The sequence below is a fragment of the Triturus cristatus genome, chromosome 2_2 (assembly GCF_964204655.1).
Source record: "Triturus cristatus chromosome 2_2, aTriCri1.1, whole genome shotgun sequence".
NCBI classification, from domain to species: Eukaryota; Metazoa; Chordata; class Amphibia; order Caudata; family Salamandridae; genus Triturus; species Triturus cristatus.
Window position 1 is genome coordinate 813,634,545 of NC_140582.1, and position 16,683 is coordinate 813,651,227.

The 16,683-nt window shown below is 47.1% G+C and overlaps 1 protein-coding gene across 3 annotated transcripts in view; it reads left to right on the plus strand.

Moving 5' to 3' along the window:
- The first annotated feature begins 1,848 nt into the window (after positions 1-1,848).
- The window catches only part of TEC (tec protein tyrosine kinase), a 550,450-nt gene continuing 535,615 nt past the window's right edge, over positions 1,849-16,683 (plus strand). The window contains exon 1 of one of the 3 annotated variants that reach the window (XM_085642140.1): positions 1,849-2,153. The gene's annotated coding sequence lies outside the window, so the exon portion shown is untranslated. The remainder of the gene's footprint in view (positions 2,154-16,683) is intronic. The other 2 variants (XM_085642143.1, XM_085642141.1) reach the window with 2 other exon arrangements.

The following is a 16,683-nucleotide window of genomic DNA, read 5'->3' on the forward strand; positions in this document are numbered from 1 at the left end:
GCTGTTGGGGGTCGAAGGGAAGGTGTGGCAGCACGAGGCGGGCAGGTTGGCGAATACCACGCACGCGGACAATTAACAACGATGTCCGCACATCAGAAACAGTATCATAAGTGGGAGCGCGCGACGCCGTGAGCGTGCACATAAGCTGTCTGGGCGCAAGCTCACATCGCCAGACAAGAGACGCCGTGAAAGCGCGTTGGGAGCGCGTGATGCCGTGAGCGTGCACATATGCTGGCCGGACACAAGCTCACATCGCCAGACAAAAGACGCCATGAGCGTGCAAATCGGCTGTAGGGGAAAGTGCACATCTCCTGTCCCCGTTCGGCACCCAAGTCAACAATAGATCTCGCCAAGGCGGGCAGCGCATGTGCTGCGTCGCTAGGCGAGACCTAAAAATAGTGTGACACCCACCAACTGAAGTTGAGTTGACAGGTATGCAACACACCCTTAATTACATAGCCATACCGCTTGTAATTTTGCCACACTTCTTTTAGAGAATCACCCATCAACTTTTTCTTCTCACTTAAAGCGCTGCTGCATACTATCTGGACCATCACCTTGTACGACAAAGTAATTCAAGCAAAATACATGATGTATATTAATTAGTAAACTAGAAAATGGTAAGGAAAGAAATGCCCCAGAGAGTTTTCAAATTTCAAATGTTATTAATAACGTATCTGAAATGTCTTGTGAATATTCAGGCAAGTGGTGGTGTTAATTGAGAAGACTCGGTGGCATGGAACAGGCAGGAACGTAGTGAGTGGCATCTCTCGAGGGGTCCAATATGGGGTTTTTTCCCCAGCTCTAATTGTCCTGCCAACTGCCTTGTGGCACAGCACCACAGCTGCTGAACGTCCCAAAAGGAGACGCAGAAAAAACAAACACTGTAACTCGCGTCACACATTAATTTGTCCAACCACCTTTCCTTGCAAAGCTGTGTTGATTGCTTAACATATTTAACAAGCATTTGCAATGCATTAGGTCTCGCATTTACGCGAGTTTGAGCTATTGACATTGCAAATAACAATGCCTATTGGCATTGTCATTTACAATGCCAATAGCTCAAACTCGCGTAAATGCGAGACCTAATGCATTGCAAATGCTTGTTACAAGTTAAACTCGGTCAGATGCGCGGCTTGCAGCTATTTAGAGAAATCGTCACTTTAGGACCAAGAGCAATGAAATGTGTTCATACCAGTGGCGGCCGACACAAATAACAAGCAGGGAGGGGGTGGCAAATGGTGATCACTTTCGCGGGCGCTTTGATGTCCTCAGTGGCCGCGCGGCTCACTGAGGACATCAAAGCGGCCGTGAAAGTGATCACGCAGTGCTTTTCAGGCTGCCAAATGGTGCGCGCGCCCGGCGCACATGCACTGTAGTTGGAGGCCTGAAAAGCACTCGTTTGCACTTCCAGATCCCCGTTTTCTATAGCTCTCGCCAGAGCAGCGCTAAAGCGCTGACTCAGGCGAGACCTAAAAATGAATTGTATGTGTGTGTGTATGTATACACGCACACTCATACAAAGTCGGATTTAAACGTGCTAGCCTTTGCCCGTGGCCCCATCAGTTGTATCCGTGGCCCCACGTGCACTCCTCCCCCAAAATTCACTTTTAGAGATCCCACTGACAGTAACATACGGAAGTAAACAATACCGATTCGGTTTGTGAGTAGAGCTCTTTGACACAAACTAGCAGGAAGTTCTGAAAGAGGAAACTAAAAAGGTACCGCAAGCGAGGAATAAAGTTAAACCAATCAGCAAGTGGAATGGGTAACCCGAGTCATATCTGCCATACTCATTGGTTAAGACATACATCATGTTGATTGGTCTGTGCGGTTGGGTGACAGCGTGTGTCTGCTCTGGACGCTCCGCCCTTTCAGAGCGACCCGCTTGCAGGCAGTGGCTGTTCTCGGAACGGCCGGAGTCCTAGGCAGAAGCAGGTGTCAAACTTCGGGGCTGTCTCGGCTTCGGGTGGTTCCAGAGTGGTCTCGTCAGTACCATTTTGAGCCAGACTTTCCTGTGCGCTGTGTTTGAGAGTTGTGCGCGCCTCGCAGGAGGAGTCGAGGGTACACATTGCATGGGACACCTGCTCCTATGCCGCATCTCTGAACAGCGCGCCTCCGGCGTACTTCAAGTCGGGCACAGCGGCTGACAGGTGAGTTGACGGCGGTTTCCCTGACCTGCTGAAAGTCTTCTGGCCTGGAGCCAAAACTAGCCTTTCTGTGAAGAAGTGGATCAAATGTGGTCCGAAGTGATTGCACTGCGACCATTTACATAGCTCTTTGTGATCCCTTGTTCTGTAAAGGCGAATTAGCTGAAATCGCTTTTGGAATAGGTGAAAATATGAACTCGGATGCAGAACACAACAATTTAATTGAGTTGAGCAGCTGTGCAATGGATTTGTGAAATTGGAACTTAAGGACCGTTTGCGATAGAGTCCTTGACCCTGAGCTGGGAATGACCCTTTGCTCACAAAAGCCACATTTACTGTGTCAAACGCTTTCTATCCTCTATTGCATTTTAAAAGAGACCGAAAAAATTCCTATCTTAAAGTGAGCAATTTTTTTGTGTGATTTTGGATTTGATTTCAAATGTAACCAGTGCCAGTATACTGCATCTTGTGTTGTTTGCAAAACGAACTCGGCAGTATATTTTCTCCGCAATTTCACTGAAATTGCCCAGGAATACAGGTGCTTTGGCCATAACCATTCCCTTAAACGCACAGTGCTGCTCATCCTGCGTTCCTACTATGATCTCCAAGCATCTTACGCTCGCCCTCGAACACAACAGACGCTGTTTACCATCTCACAAGTCTAACGGTAGTTCCAGAATTTTCAGCACTCGATATTTGCAGCCATACAACTTGCAAACATTTCCACTCGTTTCACTGTTTTCTAAATGTTTTAGTTTACAATGTAAATTGCGGCAGCTGAATATGTTTACCTCATATTGTAAAACAGTACCACAATGTCGGATTATATTGAGTGTCACTGTAATGTTGGTGGCAATGTGGAACACTTGTGGCCAAGGATACCCTCACACATTAGGACTTTGCACGTTATCTTTATTTCATGTGCCATACACGGGAGCGCCGGAGCGGTGCTCCGTTCTCTTACGAATCGGCGCGCCTAATGCCGAAAATGGCCGCCGCCGGAAGTCCGCTGACGTCACACGCAGTGTGCGCCGACAGACTAGACCGCTACACCACATCTCCCCCTTTATAACAAAAACAACAACATAACAACAACCCCCCTTAGAACTTGTACAGTCTTACTTGCTGTCCATAATGAACTCCCCAAATCTCCTGGGCAGATTGATTCTCCTGCCACACCGTGTCCACCTACTGCGATCGCCAGTGCTCGGAGTGGAAGCATCATTCCCCGAGCTGGGTGCATCTCCGCCGTCCCTGCGTTCTGCTTCTCTCCACCCTTCCAGATCTGTCCCCTCCTGGGTGCTGACCGCCTGTTCTCTCGTCTCTTCTCTCGCTCCTTGCCCTGTTCCCAGTTGTGAACTGCTCCCTGCTTCCTTGGAACTCTCCGGGTTTACTTCCTTGCTCCACTGGGCGCTAGCCGCTAAGGTGTTATCTGACTCCACTACAGCATTACTCGAGTCTGTTGACGTACATCTCGTCATGCGATCTTCCGACCATATCTTCTCGTCGCTGAGGAGAGCTGACCTGGAGTATGGTTCCATCACTTGAAGCGGGGGGTGAACTTACTATCTCCCTTCTTCCTTTGTGTAGGTAGTTTGATTCTCACCCACTCGCCCTTCTCGAGTGTGGCCTCCTTGGTGTTGTGCTTCGCATCGTAGTGCTCCGTGTACACTGTCTGGGCTTTCTCTAAGTTCTTGCGTACCACCGCTGGGAACCAGTGGCTTTGCACCGTAAGGCGTTTCCATGCCACATTGTCCTTAGTGAATGGCTCCCTTCCTCTTAAGACTCGGAACGGATTGTACCCCGTGGTGGTAGGTGTTATCCGATAGGCCCACATCAGCCGTTTCAGCTCCTTCTCCCAGTTGATGCCTTGGCTGATCGCTGCCTGCACCAACCCCATGATCACCCGGTTAAATCTCTCCGCTGATCCCTTTCCTGCCGGGTGGTATATCGGTGTATGTCGTACCGCGATGCCGGTCCTGTCCATGAAGGCTTCCCATTTGCTTGACGTGAATTGCGGGCCATTGTCACTCAGAATCCCCTTGGGGATCCCTTCTCTTATAAAGACGTCTGTTAGGAATTCCAGTATTGTTTCCGTTTCGGTGTTATCAGCCACTTGGATCTCCGGCCACTTGGAGTAACGATCTATTACCACTGTGATGTATTTCTGGGTGCCGTTCGTGTCTTGTATAGGTCCCAGGATGTCAATGGAAATCTCTTCCCACGGGTTTTCCGGACAGTTGTATCTCCCTAGGGGCGGGCGTAATAATTTCTGGGTCTTGTCCGCATTACTGCATTGTTCACACGCCCTTACATGTCTTTCTACCATCATGTCCATCCCTGGCCACCAGTAGTCTTCTTTTGCTCTCCATTTTGTTTTTATGATCCCTAAGTGGCCTTCATGTGTGATGGATACAATACGGGGTCTCAAGGTGTTCGGAGGGACGACTTTAGTGCCCCTTAGTAAGAACCATGGTTTGTCCCCTACAGACAATTCTTCTCGGACTTCCCAATACTGTTTCAATTCTTCCTCCAACAAACTCCGGCCATCCGTTAGTCACATACGTCTTTACTGCACTTATTTTCTCGTCCTTGTCGTATTCGGTTTCCCATTCCTGGGCGCTTATGGCTCTTTCTGGATCTCCTGTAAATGCAACCGCGTAGTCCTCCCATCCTCCTTCTTCTTGGACCTCCGCGGTCTCTTTGGATGCTGCCCTGCTCAAGAAGTCCGCCACCTTGTTCTTGTGTCCTGGTAGATACTCCACATCATATACATAATCTAGTAGCATTAGCGTCATCTTGGCAATCCTCGGGGTGGCATGCTCATGCCCGCAGGACGTGAGGACCTTCACTAAGGGTTTATGGTCGGTGCGCAAAAGGAACCTTCCGCCCCACAGGAGCTGCCGGAATCTCTCCATTGCCCACACTGCAGCAAGCATCTCCTTCTCAATGACGCTAAATTTTCTCTCGTTGGGAGCTAATGCTCTGGACGCAAAACTTATCGTGGTGATTACTCCTTCTGTGGACCTTTGCGCGAGCACCGCCCCTAGTCCTTGGTCGCTAGCGTCAGTGGTTAACATGGTTTGCGCATCTGGGTCGAACCCATGTATGGGTACTGCCTCACTGATATTTCTTTTCATGTCCTCAAACTCTTGTTGTTGCTCTTCAGTCCATTGGAACGTGGATTTGTTCTTCAGAAGTGACCGCATATTATGGGACTTGGATGCAAAGTGTGGAACGAATTTACTATAAAACTCTGCCATACCCAGGAAAGTTCGGACGTCCTCCCTGTTCTTGGGTGTGGGGGCATCCCTTATTGCTGCGACGTTGGACGCTTTCGGTTCGATGCAGTGTTGACTTATCTCGTGCCCTAAATACGTGACCTTGTTCATTCCGAACCTGCATTTGTCCCATTGGGCAGTGAGTCCGTTTTGCATTAATACGGTTAGGACTTCCTTCAACTTCATGTTGTGGTCCGCTTTGGATGCTCCCATTACCAATATGTCGTCCTGGAAATATTGGATGCCTTCTTTCTTGTGGAACAACCTGTGCATCAGTTTCTGAAATACAGCGGCCGCTGAGGCGAGTCCGAATGGCATCCTCAAGAACTTATAGCATCCGAACGGTGTGATAAACGATGTCAAATGGTTGCAGGATTGATGTAAGGCAATCTGATGGTAAGCGGATGTCAAATCTATGGTGGAGAACCATTTTGCCCCCTGCGTTCTGGCTAACATTTTGTTGATCCTGGGAAGCGGGAACTTGTCTACCACAATGTTTTTGTTAAGTTCTCTTAGGTCAACACACAACCTCACCTTCCCATTGGGTTTCTGCGCTACAACCAAGGGCGCCAACTATTCGGCATTGTCTATCGCCTCTATCACTCTGTTGTTCTCCAGTCTCTGCAACTCTTCCTGTACCGCTGTCCTGGTCCGGAATGGAATGTTGCGTGCCTTGTGGGACACCGGTCAGGCCCCCTCCCTCAGATGAATTCTATGCGTGAACTTCGCCATGCGGCCGATGGAGTCTCTGAAGACTTCCGGAAATTCTTCCTTCCATTGCTGTGCTTCGTATTCTGGTCCCTCTTCGGTCATGAGGACCTGCGTGTGTCCTCCTGGGTTCAACTTCATTCCAGAGGCTCCTTGGTCTTTCCAGCCCAGTACCGACGGTCCTTTTTCGGCCACGTAAAGTTTCCCTTCGCATGTTCTGCCCTTGAACTCGAAGGATAAAGGGCAAAATCCCACCATGGGAATGGGCTCTCCGGTGAATGTCACTGGGTGGATGTCTGTGGGCCTTAGGTGATAACTTGTTCTTGTTACAAACTCCTTCTCCCATATTTTCCTCTGGATAATCGTGTAGGGTGACCCCGAATCTGCTACCATGGTCACTCGTACCCCTCCAATCGTCATCTCACACTTTGGCTTCTTGTCAGCGGTGCACTCTATGCCTATAACTTGCTCTTCCACTATCAAGATCTCGTCTTCCTCCTCCTCATTCTCTTCTTCTTCCTCCTTGCGCGGCCCTTGTGCCACATACTTTACTTCGTTTCTAGGGGACTTCCTCCTGCACACTTTCTCATAGTGTCCCACTAGTCCACAATATGCGCACTTGGCGCCGAATGCAACGACAGCCTTTGTCGTTGGCGGTATGAGTGCCGCTGCCGCATCTATAGCAGGCATTCTTACTCCAATTCCGTTGTCCTTGCGGTCTTGCGGTTCTTGGATTGTACTTTTTGTAGTTCCGCGCTCCTTGCTGTCCTGGTGGTTGCTTACTGTCATGTGTCTTCCGGTCCTCATCTTTGTACACCGCTTGCTCTTGATTGCCTTCACGTTTGGCAGCTTCTGCGCACCTCTTGGACAACTCCGCCTTTTTTACTAAGGCCACGACTACCTTCAAAGGCGCATCGCCATTGGTCCACAGCTTCTCTTGAATGGAGGAATTTACCGTTTGCATGATAATTTGATCTCTTATCAGTTCTTCCTGCAAGGTTCCAAATTTGCACGTTGGGGCCAATTTCTGTAATGCCGCCACGTATTCGTCGACCGATTCCCCTTTGTTTTGCTTCCTGTGGTAGAAATTATACCGATCTATCGCTGTGCATACCACGGGGCGGTAGTGGGCGTCAAGGTCTTCTATTGTGTGTTGGAACACATCATCATCCGTTGCTGGTCTTTCCTCTTTTACCAGGTCTTGGTATACTCTTTGTCCTGCCGGGCCCAAATGATGAAGGAGAATTTTCTTCCGCCGTGTACTCGTGAACTCTGCTTCTCCCTCTTCTTCTAGCGCTGAGAGGTAGTTCAGGAAGTACTGTTTCCAGTCTTCCCACGGCATCTCGGGTTCCCCTGCTTTTGCCAGGAATGGCACTGGGTTCGCCAGCGAGAACGTCTGAGAGCTCATTTTCTCCCCGTCGGTGGCACGCTTCTTTATAGGGGTAGAATTGTTATGGAGCTCTGCCTCCTGGGCGTCCCTGCTACTCGCGTCGTCCTCCTGGCTGGATTCTCCACTCTCCGAGTGGCTTCTGCTTGTCTCCTCCAGGTTGCAGGACACCCCTGCCGGGGTCTAAAGGCTGATGGTCTCTCTCTTCCCCTTGGGCGGCTTGGGGACATTAACCCAGGGGCCCTTACTTGCAGGTTGGCTCGCACCGGGGTTAGTAGCTGCGCTGTGCCCCTGGGCTTGCTTTGCTGTGGCGTGCGCCAGAGCTGTGGCGCTCTTACCGCTGCTCTGCCACGCTCCCGTCGACGTGCTCCTGGTGTGTGTACTGCCGGGATCACGACCTCCCACGTGGGCTGCTACTGGAGTGCAGGTCGCCTCCTCACCACCTCGTCGCCATTGTAATGTTGGTGGCAATGTGGCACACTTGTGGCCAAGGATACCCTCGCACCTTAGGACTTTGCACGTTATCTTTATTTCATGTGCCATACACGGGAGCGCCGGAGCGGTGCTCCGTTCTCTTACGAATCGGCACGCCTAATGCCGAAAATGGCCGCCGCCGGAAGTCCGCTGACGTCACACGCAGTGTGCGCCGACAGACTAGACCGCTACACCACAGTCACATTCTATATTGCATGAGACGGTACATAAGATTTTGCCGTGACCGTATAAATGACTATAAATAATTTCCTTGTTACATAATCAGTGTGTCAGTTTCCCTACAGCAAGAAAGTGACAACTTTTTGCTTTATTCAGCATCTATATTTAAGTTTTCATAGTTTGTTCAGTTTTGCTTTTGAAAGAAAATGACATGAAAGTGGACTACAATAACTTATTGTGTGTCTGCGTGAGCAGTATACTAGATATGATTTCAACCAGGGTCGAGGCAATGGAGGACGTCAAGAATATTTTGGACCCGGGGGTGGCAAAACTAACTGGTTTCAATTTGGGGGACATAGGGGAAGAGGGTTACTGGGCATGTGGAAGAAGTGGACGGTGGGACACAGATATGTCTTAAGTTTGCACGTGTGGGGTACACCAGGAATATTCTACACTTTGTGTATGGAACTGTAAACAGAGTACTGAACAGCGTGCATGCTTTTGTTTATGAAAGGCTAGAGGGACAACAGTTATTTTTTAATGTTTTCAATTTGCAAGTGTGAAGAGGGGTAAAGTGGTACAGCAAGGACCACTGTGCAATATTCAGTTTTAGGTCTTTGTAGGACCAGGCATGTGTTGGGTTTGAAAGCACTGGACAACAGGCATGGTAAGGAACACCTACCAATTTACATATCATCTGAAAGTTACAATGAATCTGTGAATTTTAAAAGGCCAGTCGCATTGTTCTTCTGCTTCAGTGTTGTCTCACAACTTCTAATTTACTTTCATTATCCTGCTTGTTTCAGATTAGGAATTCTTTCTATTAGTAATAGCAGATTCAACGCGATCCATTATCTTCTGTTGCTGCCAGACATGTCTCCTCAATCAATTAATCAGTCGTTTGTTAAGGGCGACTACACACCCGTAAGGGTCTCCTCAGATTGCAAAAGGTACATTAAATTCCAGTTTCGTGATCCACTCATTTGCCCGCAGTAAATGAGTTTCCAGCAATTGAGACTAAGACTCCTGTCTGTCATTTCTGCAAACAATTGGCTGGTTTCTCAATCCAGAGAATCTTATCAACTGCTCTCCCTTTTTTTGAACGTGCACATCAATGCTGTAGTTCAGAGTTTCTCATCCGCCTTTTTAAGATCATTGTCTTTATAAAGTTTAAACACTATTGAAAAAGCTCTACATTGGGTACATGAGGATTAGTGAAAAACATCGAAGAGATTCCTGGATGTGATGGCTGCGGAAGCGACCCTGGCATTTACCACTGGAGCCATGAGGATATAGCCTTACAGCTAGAGCTGTCAACCTTGAAGCTGGGGAACCGGGTTCGAGTTTCAGCAAACACGCTCGACATCCTGTGATTCTGGGCGAATCACTTAATCTCCCCATGCCTAACAAAAATGAATGTGTCCATCTGTAACAAAACTAATGTAAAGCGCTCTGATGCCCGAAGTCTCGGGTCTAGTTCGTGCTATATAAAACTCTAAGAAAAAAAAAGGGTCATTGCCTTGACCTAGTGCTGGCCAGGGCCACAGACAGACATAGGCTCTGAACGCTCCTAGTCACTCTTCCATTCTACTTTATACTGCATTTTCCTTGTCATTTTCGAGTTTCATCACTAATTCCAGCTCCCAGGTCAGAATCCTCTCAAGGTGGGGCTTGTGTTCCAGAACGCGTATGCGGGCCTTTGGCAGCATTACTCTGTAGAGGGTATAGGTTCAGTTTATATCTCCAGGACTAGGGCAAGTTTTACTCTGTGCTAGAGATCTGTGACCTAGTCACACTATTGAATACGTAAAGCTAACATTAGCGCACCCGCTTGGATTTATACCGAGCTGAGTACTTTGAAAAACAGGTCCCACCAGCTAGGAACTGTTGGGCGAAGGCCTAAGGATTCAGAAGACCTTGGTTTCCCTAATACAGAGCTCCCAAGTGTTCACTTTCCAAATGCAGGCATGCTTGAAAAGTGTCTCCAGTGATTAACAATCTTAACACTTTCCATTAACAGCCTTTGGTGCACTCTTTAGGGAAAGCTGAGCCACTCTAATGTTTTAAGTAATTTGGAAAACTGGTTACATTTGTGCCTCCTTGCCTCTAAACGCCCAACCTGACTACCCCTTTGATGGTCCGTGGGCCAATGAAACCACTCAGATCTCTTTAAGAAGTAGTTCAGCTGTTTAAGTCCTTCTTTCCAAAACGCATGCTTAGGAGGATAAACCTACTCATATTATCAATGTATGTACGAATTTGGTGGTTCTCGTAAAGTCCAAACCTATCACTGACGCAATGGGTGAGAGCCCTGGGTTCGATGCAGTGTTTTTTTACAATAAGGCATGTGCCATGCTGGGCCCTATTGTGTAGGGTGGCAGTGCTTCATGAATAGATGTGCCAACAGTTTCTTTTGCTATTGCAGGAGGGTCTGAACAATTCCAATGCAGTCCGGATGTTGTTCAGCTCATGGGCACATAAAAGGAAAAGACCTGCCTTCTGTTCTTTTGCTTCCTGCGTTGCCTCATTCCATTCTGGTAATTAAAGCCCTAGCTGCAGGTGCGGCACGGTACACCTGAGATGACTCATTTCCTTCAAGGAGCGCGCAAGTGTTTCTAGCTGCCTTGGTGTTGATGCAGCGGGACTTGAAGATGATGTTCGTCTGGAGAGGGAATCAATGCATATGATCCAATATTGGGTTTGCGTGGTTGAACTGCAGGCAGTTGGGGAGGCAATCTGCTGCATGTTTGATGTCTTTCAGGGGTGCCATGCATTTTCGAGGAGCCATTGAGCTGACCATTGATGTAATCCAGGTGTGAGTGGACCTGGGCTTGCATTGCAGCTTTCAGTTCAGTTTTTTTCTGGAGGGCGAGCTGCTAGTGTGATGCTCTCTTCGCTTTCCTGTTGAAGTGCGCTTTCCTGTTGAAGTGCTCCACGAAGCAGACGCGTGTCAACGATGAATGCCATTGATTCCGCTTTATGTACTGGGGTTGAAGCGATCTAATTTCAAGTGGGATAGCCATGTTTGAATCTATGGTATTTCATGTTATGTTATGTTAACTGGGATTTATAGAGCGCATAATCACCGACGGGTCTCTTAGCGCTGCGAGAGAGTAGCTAAACCCACCCAACAGTCATATATGCCACACCCGGAGGGGCTTATGCTGTGCCCAGAGCCTCCATAAGCAGAAGAGTCTTGAGTCTTTTCCTGAAAGGGAGGGGGGCGGATTCCTTGCGTAGGCTCTCCGGTAGCCTATTCCATAGTTGAGGGATCCATACAGAAAAGGCTCTGCCGCTTTTAGATGTTGTTTTGAAGCGAGGGCAAGCCAGTAGGCCTGCCTCAGACGACCGGAGGGTTCATCTAGGCACATAGTTACCTAGTCGCTCCTTGATGTATACTGGGGCCTGGCTTGTTAGCAAGCATGATGGACAAGGTTTAATGGGTCTGATTGGACTCTTCTACTTAGTCTTCGGGCCCATTTACTGCATGTAGGATGGGAATCCTGCTTTTTCCTTCCTTTTCAGGGTCATGTGCCTCCCTTCATGTTTTTTTTTTTTTTTAAAGCTGAGCTAATTCCTTTTTAGGTCTCGTGAGCCAAAGGCTCTAAGAGACATTTTATATCTGGGCATTTCAAAGTGCTGCCGTGGCCTAAAGCTACAGTGCACGTGAACGTGCACGCGCGCAGCGCCATGTGTCTTTCCTTCGTAGCGATCGTGATCACTTTCACTTTCGCGGGCTCCTCTGTTGCTGGCATTCCCCCCTCCCCTCTCGTTTGCTGACTTCTTCTACACTGCCAAGCTAGGCGCGTGGGGCCTCGCGGCTGCTTCCCTCTTGCTGCCCCGCTGGTGATACGGAACGGCTCCCCCGACAGCGGCAGTAGCCCCCGACTCCCCCGCAAATGATTGAAGACCCTGTCGTTGTTTGCATCTGTGAAAGCTATATTTGTTAAAAGTGGTGTCTGCTTTTCATCCCTTCCCCCTCGCTCCTGTTTTCTTTTCTCCATCCCTTTGTTCACGCCCCCTCCCGTTCTCCGTGTTTTCCATCCTCCCCCCTCCCGTTGTCCGTGCCTCCCCCCCGCTGTCCATGCATTTTCCCTCCCCCCCCGCTGTCCGTGACTTCTCCATTAATGTAGTTATTAGTGTTTTGCGCAGCACCAACAGGCTGCCTTTCTAGGCGCTTCAGTACACTTAGATAGCCTGCAACGATTGATGAAAAGCTAGGTACATAGCGCAATGTTGCTTGCGAAGCTGAGACGCATTTCTTTAGTTGTGTGTGTGTGTGTGTGTGTATTTATTTATTCATTGGTATTCTGTGTAGTGCTGACATGTTGCGCCCATACACTGTATAGCGTTTCAAATGGGGGGAACTAAGCGCCAGGCTCGTGTTAATCTTTATGGTCAAGTGACCGGTTTATTTATTTGTATTCCCCGATCCCTTTATTCAAGCCCCCTCCCGTTGTACGTGTTTTCCATTCTACCCCCTACCGTTGTCTGTGCCTTTTCCCTCCCCCACGCTGCCCATGCCTTTTCCCTCCCCCTCCGCTATCCATGCCTATTCCCTCCCTCCTCCACCCCCCCCCCCCCGTTTTGCGTAGCACCGACGGGCTGCTGTTCTAGGCGCTTCAATACGCTTAGCCTGCAACAATTGATAAAAAAAAAAACTAGGTACATAACGTGATCTTGCTTGCGAAGCGTTTCTTTAGTTGTGTGTGTGTATTTAATTTTCATTGGTATTCTGTGTAGTGCCGACATGTTGCGCTCATACACTCTATAGCGTTTTGAATGGGGGGGAAGAAAGCGCCAGGCTCGTGCTAATCTTTATGGTAAACAGACCGGTTTATTTAATTGTATTTATTGGAGCTTGATATAGCTCCTTTACACCACTCAGGGAGTCTGGAGACGGCAAGGGGTAAAATCTGGGAGCATTGTATCATTTGCATACAAAATAAAATACGTTTTTTACATTTCTTCGGGGCTAACTTTTAAAATGTGTAGCGCCTGCATTTTACCTTTCAGATCCTTCAGTGCGCCTCATTTTCTTGGAGAAGACAGAGTTGTGCATGGTGCATTCATTTTAGCTGGGGAGTCCTTTATTATTTACCAGTCCATTGCATAGCGCCATGTCACCTTTCAGACACCTTACAGCGCCTCGAGATTCTGAAGTGAGAAAAAGCAGAGCTAGGCACGCTGCATTATTTTTCAGCTAGATAAACATTTATTATCAATTCCTTGCACCACACACTTAGATCTGCCTCATCTATAAACGTGTCCTTGCGAGGCCTTGCCAACTATGCTCGTCCAATTATCAAGTTATGATACTTAGACAATCCTCCTGTAGTGCTATGTTTATAGCCCCTTTTGATGATCCATATATTTTTTTTTTTTACCAGTCTTACTCCTCTTCTGTCCCACTAGGTTTGTCCAAACTTCCATTCAGTTTGTGTAATATACCTAGTCTTTTTTCTCTGGCGACTGCACCATCTGTAGGCGAAACCTTCTGCAGATATTCACGTAGTCTCCTGACGCGCTATAATTATATCGATATTCTCTACATCAAGTCGGGTATCCTCCACAATTGATTTCTAGCGTATTTGTTCACACAACTTTGTCCTAGCTTACTAAACTTACCCCCAGCGCTACTATCACTCATATTGTTTTTAACTATCTGGACACACTAAGATGGCGTCTGTTTTGAGCCCATATGGCTGCTTTTAGTACCTATACTTCTGTTCCCTTCAATGAACCAATGCCTTTCTAATTCATCGGCTGTTCACTCATAGTTTATTTTCCATCCCTGCATAATTAATTTTATTTCTTTTTCATTTTAATTTTATTATTCGTACAAACAAAGTATTAGAAATTATGCCGAACATGACAACAATACTGTTGGTCCTCAATTCAATCGATCTTGCTCGAGGGGACGTACGTTCATTTCCGGGTTAAACTGGACCTCTGCACTCTCCTCTATGTCAGCGTTTCGTCTTCTCACTGTCGAACTGTAAGTGTCTCGGCCATTGATTAATCCCGGGATTTGTTGAAAAGTTAAAGTAAGTTACTTTGAATGGTGGCTTTATCCCCCGTTCTTCTGACCGTAACTAAGACGCGCTAGTCAGTCTTGAGAGCCTTTTTTGAGCGATCACACAATCAGAATTACTTGCGTGTCCAAACGAACTTTGTTTTGGCATTTCACTGTACTACACATCTCAAGCTCTGCCAAATACGCTAGGCTGTTCACTTTGACAATGAACGCAGGATTGCCTGGCAACTATACACCACGCAATAACTAAACTAAATGCTAAATATGGCACCCTAAAAGACCTTTGGCACATATTGTCCTGTAATTAATTAATAATGGACCTGTATATGAACACTATGTAGATTAGATACCTGGACATGGATTTTAAACTGTCACATATTTGTGGGACTGTCTTGTTGACGTTTTTGTATGTATTATAAATATAAAAATAATGATGTATTTCTCCTTAGATTTTGGATGTTTTCACATGTTGCCCTGTAATTTGAAATGTATTGAACCAACGTCAGACAGCATGTTCTTTGAAAATAATGCTTAGCCTTGAGAAAGCCCTGGCTTGAATTGCCACATAGGACGAAACACGTGTCGGCTGTCATCTTTTTCTGACCATCTTTCACCGAATCTAAAAGAAGTGAAATTGATTAATAAAGTGATGATTGAAAATCACCCTGGACTACTATATTGTGTTATAATAAGGAACCATCCTATCTATTAAAACAGATTGTTTTGGAAGGGAGGAACACATACTCATACTCTTACCACCACACGCTTAGATGTCCTGTCCTGAAGGAGAAGGGGGCGAGAGGTTGTTCAGCACGTGGAACAGAAGAGGGGTCACTTTAGCGACCGGGAGGTCTATCTGGAGAGTTTCTTTAAACAAGTCTTCAATGTAGCATTAACCATGCCAACTTGTAAGTTCCCGTGCCTGCCGGTTGACACAGCACACACTGGCATGTAGTGGATAATGTGAAGACTATCCTCCCAGGACAGACACCGCACCAGGGCCCCTTGCACACGATCACTTGTCGCTTCACTCACGCACACAGGGGCTGAGCACTACTGTAAGCTCCATGCCCACCGGCTGGCACACCGGACGTTTCCATGTGCTCGTGAAGGCAGCCCTCCCAGGACACACACCAGGGATCAGTGCACACGATCACACGCCCCTTCATGCATACAAGGACTGAGCACCACCAGTGGCCTTGCAATGCAATAGGTCTTGCATTTGCGAGACTTCGAGCTACTGGCATTGTAAATGACAAACCTTTTATCTATGTGTTAGTTTTGAAAACAGATAAATGAAAGGCATTGTCATTTACAACGCCAATAGCTTAAAATTACGCAAATGCGAGACCTATTGCATTGCAAATGCTTGTTTCCTATGCAGATGTACACATATATTTTAAGTGGCTCTTCCCCAGAGGATACCTTTGTCTTGTGTCTCACAATCTGTAGCTACCATGTGAACTGTGGGACACTGGCTGTTTCAGCAGTTTCTCTGTGTGGTGACTGCCTACCAGATCCATCAATCTTGCAACCAGAGCCTTTGAAACAGAAGTATAAAAAATCATAGGGCCTGATCCACAAAATAAACGTACACTTTTGTGTACGTTTACAATTTTTTTGCTATTCACAAACTCTGAGTTAAAAGTGAGTGAAGCAGAGAACTACACACATAAAAAGATAGGTCTGCTCTATCTGAAAATCACATTGCAGAGTCCTCTTCCTAGGAGAGTATTTAATTGTTCAATGCAATCTGTGATGAGGTAATTAGTGTTTTTCTAATCTCAATTTTGCTGTAAATTGATTATTCATTTACATTTTACAGTTGTAATATAGTGATGCGTGAATGTTAATTTAATAGCAAAGTTGGTCTAGATAACGTGCTGTTGTGCCACATTTATTTTCAGTGCCATGGTACACAAAGGTTCCGTTCTTCTCTGAGCGTGCAGCAATAAGTGAACATTGAGTTCATGTTATTTCTTGTATCGAGCTGTATCTGAGTTTCTAACCTCAACCACCCCAAAGTAAGCAGTTACTGCTCGACTTTGCTGTTTCAGGAGCGTCAGGTGTCCAAAACGAGTGACCTGGTTATTGTTGGGCCTGGGACCACAATGAGTAACAACAGAACCCACACACTATACTGCCCAGTAACCTCTGTCTGCCCTGGGATACTAAGTGAAGGCCTCACGGGGAATTTCTTGCACCGTAATGTGACTAGGCTGGTAGCGCTGAACAAAAGTAAAAAAAAAAGAAAAGCTTAACAAATGACCGATGAAAAATGGTCGAGTTAAAGGTTTCTTGGGTACTCGTTCTTTTTATAGAGACTGCTTCAACGAGTCGCCCTCAACAGGATATAATGGTGAACCAGGCCTATCTAGAGTCGAACCTGTGACAAGCTGCATGCATACTTCAAGAGCGAGTAGCTAACTCGCTGAGATGTCTTACCCCAGAAGAGTGTAACTGCAG